Here is an 8,682-nt window from a genome sequence, read left to right on the forward strand (position 1 = left end):
CACTAATACTTAAGGGAAAAAAAAGATAAAAATCACCTGGAAGTGTGAAAATTGTGCTTCAAAAGATTTATTACACATATTTGTACATATTTTACATGAATGGAATGTTAAACATACAACCTAAAATCAATAAAAAAATATTTTCATTCATGATTATGTACTGGCAAACCACTGAAAAGAGTACCTCAGAACGACTTATGTCAATTGCAATCATACCACTCGATTAAAAAATGAACAAACATGTTTTACATTAGACATTGCAAATTACTTTCCAATTTCTGCTCTGGGTAATGAAGGAAGACATCTTGTCCATTACCACTGCACATACAGGTGGCATTTCAGAAGCTAGCACAGAGTTGCCTCTAACTCGTTGCAGGCAGGTTTAGCTCTGTGGGAAGAGGCATATAAATAAGAGGAATATACACTCCGCTCCTTACCAGCAGCTACCTGCCACAGGGTAGGAAGAGCCACAACGAGATTCACAATCAAGTGATAAGATTAACGCGGAGTCACCACTCACTCACTGTGATGCCGCAGCTTTTAAAACTAAGTAGTCCATTAGAACACTCCCTCTACAGCTAAGCCACCTACCTCCCTTCTTGAAAGTTTTAGCGCTTTGGCAATATCAGCTGGGAGAGAATTTTTGATTGTACAATAACGAGTACTTCAGCTTCATCCTAATACACACAGGAAGTGCACAGAATCACGCTCCAATCTCTCCTCCTGTTAGCATCTCACACCTTGAGAGCTTGTGATCAGTCGTGTTGAGAAGTGTTTACTACTAAGTATAACAAATTAGCAATAAAAAGGACAGACTTGAGGGAAAACAAGAGGAACAGGATTCAGCAACAGATTATGTTCTTGCAACACTGGGTTACTTAAAATTGAAACTCTGCCAGAATCAAGCAAATCCTACTTATCATTGCAAAAATCTTTGCCAAAGCACACCCAAGGGCAAAAGTCTATCAAACAAACATACATAGATTAGAAAGATCAGCTAGTGAGTTTGCTGCCTTCTATTTCTTGTACACTGGCAACTTATCAGATCAAAGACAGAACCAAGTCCCACACTTTTCAGGTGCAGGATATTCCTGCAGTGGTTTACCTGAGCAAGTCTTCAGCAGCTAGTAATATCCAACAGAGAGGTTGTTTTAGAGTTTATTCCATCGCCAGCTCTGATGTACTTAATTGAAAAATGACTTTATAGAACACCATGCGGCGGCCGCTTGGGAAGCCAGCCAAATTGCAGCAAGATAACCGAAAGGAGCTTGAGATACCTTGAGACTAAGGACTGTTGTTGTTGTTTTTCTTTCCCAACAGGCTAAAATATCTTCAATCTGATTTTAGAAGCAGGCTTATTTATATGGTGAAACATCCTAAGCTTTATATTCAGGAAACTATACCCGGACATAGTTCTGTCTTGAATTTCTCACATGGTGTATTTCTAATAATAAGAACTGGTACAAGCTGATGACACTGCTGCAGGAAAACACACATTTGGCTGCGTTGTAGCAAACCCCATAACAAGCCTTTCTCTTCCAGCTACATCCTCTTATGTTACTTTTGTTGAAGCCAATGGAAAGCCTGTCCAAAGATTGAGGGAATAGCCTAAAACATAACACATCTTCAGCTAGGAAGAGAAGAAATTGATGCTAAAATTATTTTTAAGCTTGAAGGGTGGAAAGCGAATCACAAAATATAGCACTCAACAAGAACTGAGATTATCCTGCATTGGCAAAAGTGAGCTGGAAGATCCATGGAGCGTTTCTGCACTCCCGGGCATACAGTCATCCCTCATCAGGAAACTCCCAACTGTACAGCAAAACCAGTAGGCACAAAACAACAATACCAATTCTGCACACAGATATTCTCTTTGGGTATGAGAAAGAAGATAAAATTCACAGATACCCAAGAGAGATCAAGGTCTATGTCAAAACCAATGTGTTTTGTTGCTGTTCATGCAGAGACAGTAGTAAGACTCAAGTGCTAAGCTCTCTGCTTTTGGTGGAACACAGAAATGGAGCAAGTTTCTGAAGCCCTCACATGGAAAAGGCAGCATACTAAAAGCATCCATAAGCACATCTTACACATTAGACAGAGGCCATCCAGAAACACCGAAGACCCACATTTCCAAGTAACAATTCTCTCGCCCACATTTACTGAGATTTTCATCTTCTGGAAGTCGGTTTTACCAGCTCTCCAGCCTTTTCAGCAAAGTGAATTGAAAAAGTCAATTCTCCTAAACATTAAGAACGAAGATAAATGTATAAATCTCAAGATTTGACCATAAAACTCCCGTTACCTCATAAAGGGGAGGAGCAGGGAAGAATAAATCCACAAGTCTCCACCCACATCTTTGTACACCACCTACACATCTTCCATTTCACAACACTGCAGTACACTTACCCTTGAATACAAAAATTAAACTCATAAACAAATAACATCATCTGTTTTAGCCTTTTTTCTTCCCAAAACTGAAATACCACAAATTTGCAATGTGCTTCATGTTTTGGCTTTTATGTCTCAACAAACTTACCACTGAATATGCACGCTGAAAGAATATTAGCTACCTCCTTCAGAAGGAAAGTGTTATTACAGATACCCTGATTTATAAGAGACAGGAGAAAGGATGCCTCATGCCAACAGCAGCACAGCTCCCTCTGCATTATACGGGACACAGTTATACACAGTCTAAGTCACAGCCACCTCCACTACGAACTTCAGAACATAAGCTCCTACTCCAGATACAGGAGTATGTGACAAGTTCAGAAAAATCTCGTATTTCAAGACAGCATCGAGTCTACTCTTCCCCTTCTGGCAAGCAGCACGTTTATGGCAGACCTGAGTATGGGAATTATTTCACACCTTTCCATACTTAGGGAATACAGAGGCCAGATGACAGAAAATACTCTCAAACAGCACAGAATTGGAAGTCTCAATATATTTACAGGCAAAGAAGCATATCGCACCGTAATTCAAGTTATTGCTTCTTGTTGACAAGTGCGGTGTTCTTTGACAGAGACAGGACTTGTTTGGTGTTTATTTTGCCCTTCTGAAGCACAATGATTCAGGACCACTGCCAGGACATTTTTAAAATGAAGGTGTTGCCTATGACTAGAGCTACATGTGCTGCACGATCATTGCTAAGTGACCGGCACAGCCTGTGACAGAAAGCTTATGTGGGTGAATTTCCACAGGTATCTTCAAATCCAAGCATCACGCATGCTTCCATGGTCGTTCTAGGCTCGGTCTGTAGTACAGGTTTTGAGACAAGAAAACTTCCCACAACCTTTCAGAACAGACTTACAGACACCAAGAATGCCAAACTAGGATCTAAGGCTCATCTTGTATCAGTTCCTCAAATAATCCAAGGTATTGCTGCTCTACTGTGCTGACAGAAGCAGCAAGGGACTCTCGCCTGCGAAACCATGCATCAGTGCAATTACTAGTGACATGCTCTTCAAAGGCTGGTTTGAAATGCAGGACAGCAGTGAAAACTGCTGTGTCTTTAAACCAGCTATGTGCATCTGAACACAGAAAATTAAGGTTTGGAAAAAATCCAACAGTACATGAACTAGAATACGAACTACCAAAATTAAGCTTAAGTTGTAAACAGCTTTATGTTTATAATATTTACCTACTTAACCCCCAAGCCAGAGGCTATCTACGACCTCGGAGCACAGGACACCAGAACATTTACCTACCCCCTTTACATTACTACAGGTGAGTTTCTGTAGGCACAAAGCCAACAGTAAGCATCAAATCAATGCAAATGCAAAAGCTTTACTTTCAGAAGATGGCAGGAATTTAAACCATTGGAAAAGTAGGCCTGCAGGCAAGACCACTCTTCGAGTATTGCAGGTGCTGTAATTCCTCATTCCCTCCCCTCCCCCATAGTACAAGGCAATACAAATATTCTCGGCTAGAAAGGAATCTGTACAGGGAACGTCTGTACATGTGATGTGGCTACAGAACAGTGTGACAAAATGATTCTGCTCCCACTGAAAAGGAGAATATGATAGGGCTCCACTGTTACAGGTTCAGTTGAAACCAGTGATGCAAGTTCAAAAGTGTAAAAACTGCACCAGCGGCCACAGCTATCTAACTTGGACTCCTTTAGATTTGCAGGGTAACAAAGGCATTTCACAGAGCAACATTCCAGAGAAAATGTCACCCAGGCAAGAACGGCTTGCAAGCAAGGTAGGGCAGTTTAAATGACACGCACTGCACTTGTTCTCCAGATAGCAGCAGTTGTTCCTCTTCTTTGCCCTTTTTGATAGGAAACACAGTAGCAACAGAGAGAAATATGTACTTACAGTGAATTTATGTACGTACACGAAAAAGTTTCAAGTGTTGTGCAATTTATCTATTGAAAACCACTAAAATGTTGTTGCTAATAAATATTCATAAATTCTTCCCCGTGCTGTGAAATTCAGAAACTACTACGATTAATTCTTGATATAAAAAGTATGCTTCTAAGCCCTGATATCTGTTCCAGTTAATTATCTTTTTTCCCTGGTTTTTGGTGGGTTTTTTTGAACTGTGTTACTTTATGGGAACTAGTCCAGAGTTTTACTTGGTGTACGTCACCAGAGACATCCTGTGTTTCACGGAGTCCTGGTTATACCAATATAATACAGTAAAACAATAATAATAAATTAAACAAATGCAGGTGCACTTAAAAAAGGAAAAAAAACCCCAAAAAACAAAGCACAACACAAACCACACTGTCAAATGCTGGTCTCCACATAAAGAGACCAAGGATTTAGATACAAAGCACTACAGATCCTGCCATCAAAAAACCAAAAAAAAAATTCATTCAAACAGGAAAATAAAATCTTGCCTTGTTTTAAAAATTAAACACAAATCCCACCTTGATGTTGTCTCATCCATGCCTATAAAAACCTCTCGCTGTGCCCACATTTGCAGTTATTCATTTACACCTCAGGAGGCAGCCTAGAGATGAGAGTAGTACAATAAAATAATTACCTGAAACATTTTTAAAAAAATACCCGTTAAACAAATTACCTTAACTGGCAGCACTTAAAATTGGTAATTCTTCTTCTTTTTTCCTATTTAAAAAAAAGTTGCATAGCTGTAAGATTTTGCTTTGTGGCATTTTTTTGTTTTTACTCACAAGCAGTAAAAGAGAGATTTTAGTTACTTAAATAGCAGTACAATGTGCAGATTTCAACAATTCCTATAGCTTGATCAATATAAATTAGTTACCTGTCTTGGTTTTACTCTTTGGACTGCATTGTGACAAAGTTTTAGTTACAAAATTTTGAAATATAGTATTCCTATGCAGAGAAGTTTGTTTTCTGTTCTTGGAAAAAAAGTGAAAAACGTAAAACAGGGTGTGAATTCAGTAAATTAAGGTCACACTGTTAGATTATATTTAGTTTGCCATTTACGCTTCTTCAGCCAAGGTGAAGGTGAAAGCATTCCCACTCAAAATCGGGGCCATCCTTCTGCAAGGGTCTCACACAGCATGTATTGAACATCTCCGCTCTCACCTGAGGCGGTCGAAAACGTGTCCCATAAACCGCTTCTTCACAGAACCAGAACTTAGGCTGAAATTAGGAACTTTGGCCGTCGATACAAAACACTGTCAGTAATGTCTGTGGGGAGTCGATTGTTACACAATGTGCAGCATTTTCAAAATCCCTGTGTGTCCTTCACATGAGTGTTTAGTGTACCAAGCACTACTGGCAAGTACGGCATCTACAATGCTTCTTCCGTGTCACCGTCCATCTCTGTCTCCTTCAGCCACAAAGAACTGTATGTCTCAGGCCAGGCACGCTGTGCTCAGCATGGCAACCTCACATCTCCTGTGTCTTCTGATCAGTGGAAGCAGCTGTTGAAAAAGCAGAAGCCAAAAGACCGTCATTTCAACTACTTCAGCACGTAACACACCCAAACAGCACAAGCACAACCCCCGTGTTTTCCTTCCCCTTTTCCCTACGATGTCTGTTATCACATCTGCTGGGGAAAAAAGCAAACAGGACTTACATGAGATTAGACACCCAGGAGCATGTACAGGGACAAACGTGTTTACAAACAGCATGTGGGCCTCTTCCAGAATTGTTGGGGGCAATATAAGAAATGTGTTTGATCACTGATTTCCACTAACACTACCCCGAGGTTAAAACAATTATCCCAGTAGCAGGACACCTTCCTTCAGTTTTTTTTTGTTACCCCTGTAACAACCACAGCATTCAGTGTGACCTGCAGTGCACATTCATTGAAACAAGTGAAGACATAACTGCCAACGATGAAGTCTTCGCAATTTTTTTCTGTATCATTTCTATCAGAAGAACAAAACCAAATCCTAAGCTTCCAAACAGAATTTCAAATATCTCCATTCCTCTAGGAATTTTATTGTTAATGTGTTTTGCAATGCTCAGAGGCAACAGTTTAATGCAAGATAATGTTTTCAAACTAGTCAACTCAAAGAATGAACCTATCCTTTAAAACTTTGACACCAATTGCAGATCTGCAATCATTAACACAAAACGTAAGCTGGAAAAATGGGAATCTCTGTGAGACAGGATGGATAGAAACATGTTAATATTTTTATTTATTTATTTAAAACATTCCTGGATGCATGTCGTTTTTCAAAACACCTAGTTTCAAATTTTTCCTATGATTCCAAAATCTTTCCATCGGAAATAAATGCCAGTACTCATGGAGAATATAAAATTATACAATTGTATTATTTTTATTTTCTTTCATTTCCATGCGAAAAATACTCCTTAAAAGTTAATGCTAAAGATTTATTGGCACTACTTTCCACTTTCCAGTACTAGAACTGGAATACATCATTTCAGATGATGCCATATAAGCATGTAAAAACCTTTTCCATATTGCAACATATGTCAACATAATATAATATGCAACATATGTCAATATAGTAATATACATCAATACTTACGGATTTATTTTGCAGTTCTAAGACACACTAGCAAATTCACAAATTAAAAAAAAAAGAAGCATAAAGCGTTATTTCAGATAATCAAGGTATTTATTGTTGAAATGTAAACATCTAAAAATATTACCTAAAACCATGAATCTTGTCTTAATCTGATGGATGCTCAGGGCAAGATCTATTTACTTCAAACCATTCATCTATGCAGCTGTTGGATGCAAGACAAAAATGAAAACAATTTACATGAATATCTCAGTAACATTCAGCAGCAAGATATGAATATAAATTATTTTCTCAGCATTTCGAGGACAAGTAAGATTTTACATTATACAAAGAAGTATATTTATATACACACATTAATGGAAAATTTAGTAACCCCACACTATAGTAATATTTGGATATTAAACAGTGTTGAAATACTCAGTTTTCAAAGTGTTAAAATACGTCTAAGGATGCATTTTGCAAGTTACTACCCAGCTTTTACACACAGGTTACTTCACTACTATAATCTTGCTCTGATCATTCATTGACATTTTACTTCCTGTAGTTACGAACGCTTGGGAAAACAAGTATGAAACAGGTTTAAAAAGCGTTCCCTCCTCTCCCCACGAAGTCTATTAGCATTTGACAGAACTTAAGCACACACACAGCCTAAACTCCCTAACCGAGATGCACACTCCTTCCCCTTAAAAGTGATTTTGCCTTATTTTTCCCACAAGCTTCTCATGGAAATATGAGAAGACCATGGTAGCAGAAAAATTACTTCAAACACATTGATAGAGATGGAGAAAGGTAATTTTCAAACCATCTTTAAGGTTGCTGCTGTTGTTTCTTTGTTGTTTGTTTTTTAAACGTAAAAAACAGGTAAGCTTTAGTGCTCCTTTAAGCACCCCTTAGAGAAGTTACCCAATAAATGCAACCTTCTTGAATTTTATATGCATCCTGAGGAATACTTGCCCTTTATGATATATGCAGAGGCAAGGCAGTCGTGCTATAGTATCGCCTTGCTGCAGCTCTTCCAAGCATATTGCACACTCCCCAGTATCTTTACTCAGCACATCCTCTGAAGAAAGAGCACAAAGTTAAATGGTTAAAAATCAGACTACTACAAACAAAACATTCTTTATTCAGAACATCAAGGACAGCTACAGAAGACACTTCTTGTCCTGCAGAAAGTCCTGTCAAGTCAAGGATCAGTCACACACCAGATGACTGAACGTTTCTCACAGGAGACCTCTTAGCAGCTCCAACTAAAAAATGGTTATGGTTTTCTTGCCTGAACAACACAGACATAACTCAAAATGAAGTCCTACAGGAAGAGTTCATTTCTGTCGAAAGACTTTGTTTCTCATATGGAGAGGAGAGGTAGCCACAATCAAAAGCCAGTATTCCTTCGGAGTTTACACTCTCCCAGCAAATCTGTACACCAGCACACAGGCTGCTTGGATCCCACCTCGGAAACTGCGCTTTGAGCCCTGCAGCCACAGCACATGCTCTGCCGCCCACCCTCAGGAGCTGAGCACTGCCGAAGGCAAGTTCTTCATACAGGTGGTACGCAATGTCTCCAAGGCTTTGAGGATTCATGTTGGGTGTGTTTTTTTCTAGCTGTACCTTCTTCCCCATACTCAGTTTTCACTACAGAGGTTAAGGTCAAGCCTGAACGTAACATTTCTCTGGACAGGACACTGCAGGTAATAAACCTCAGAGGTCCATGCTGTGACTAGTGCTGTTAATAACTTCGTCAATGATCTAGA

At 39.1% G+C, this 8,682-nt stretch overlaps 1 long non-coding RNA gene across 1 annotated transcript; it reads right to left on the bottom strand.

Moving 5' to 3' along the window:
- Positions 1-5,221: 5,221 nt before the first annotated feature.
- Positions 5,222-7,997, bottom strand: LOC104281368. The gene is made up of 3 exons (XR_717886.1): positions 7,886-7,997; positions 7,059-7,136; positions 5,222-5,857 (listed from the first exon to the last, which is right to left on the bottom strand). It is a non-coding gene; the product is annotated as an uncharacterized LOC104281368 (long non-coding RNA).
- Positions 7,998-8,682: the final 685 nt, after the last annotated feature.

The sequence above is a fragment of the Apaloderma vittatum genome, unplaced genomic scaffold (assembly GCF_000703405.1).
Source record: "Apaloderma vittatum isolate BGI_N311 unplaced genomic scaffold, ASM70340v1 scaffold13042, whole genome shotgun sequence".
Lineage (NCBI taxonomy): Eukaryota > Metazoa > Chordata > Aves > Trogoniformes > Trogonidae > Apaloderma > Apaloderma vittatum.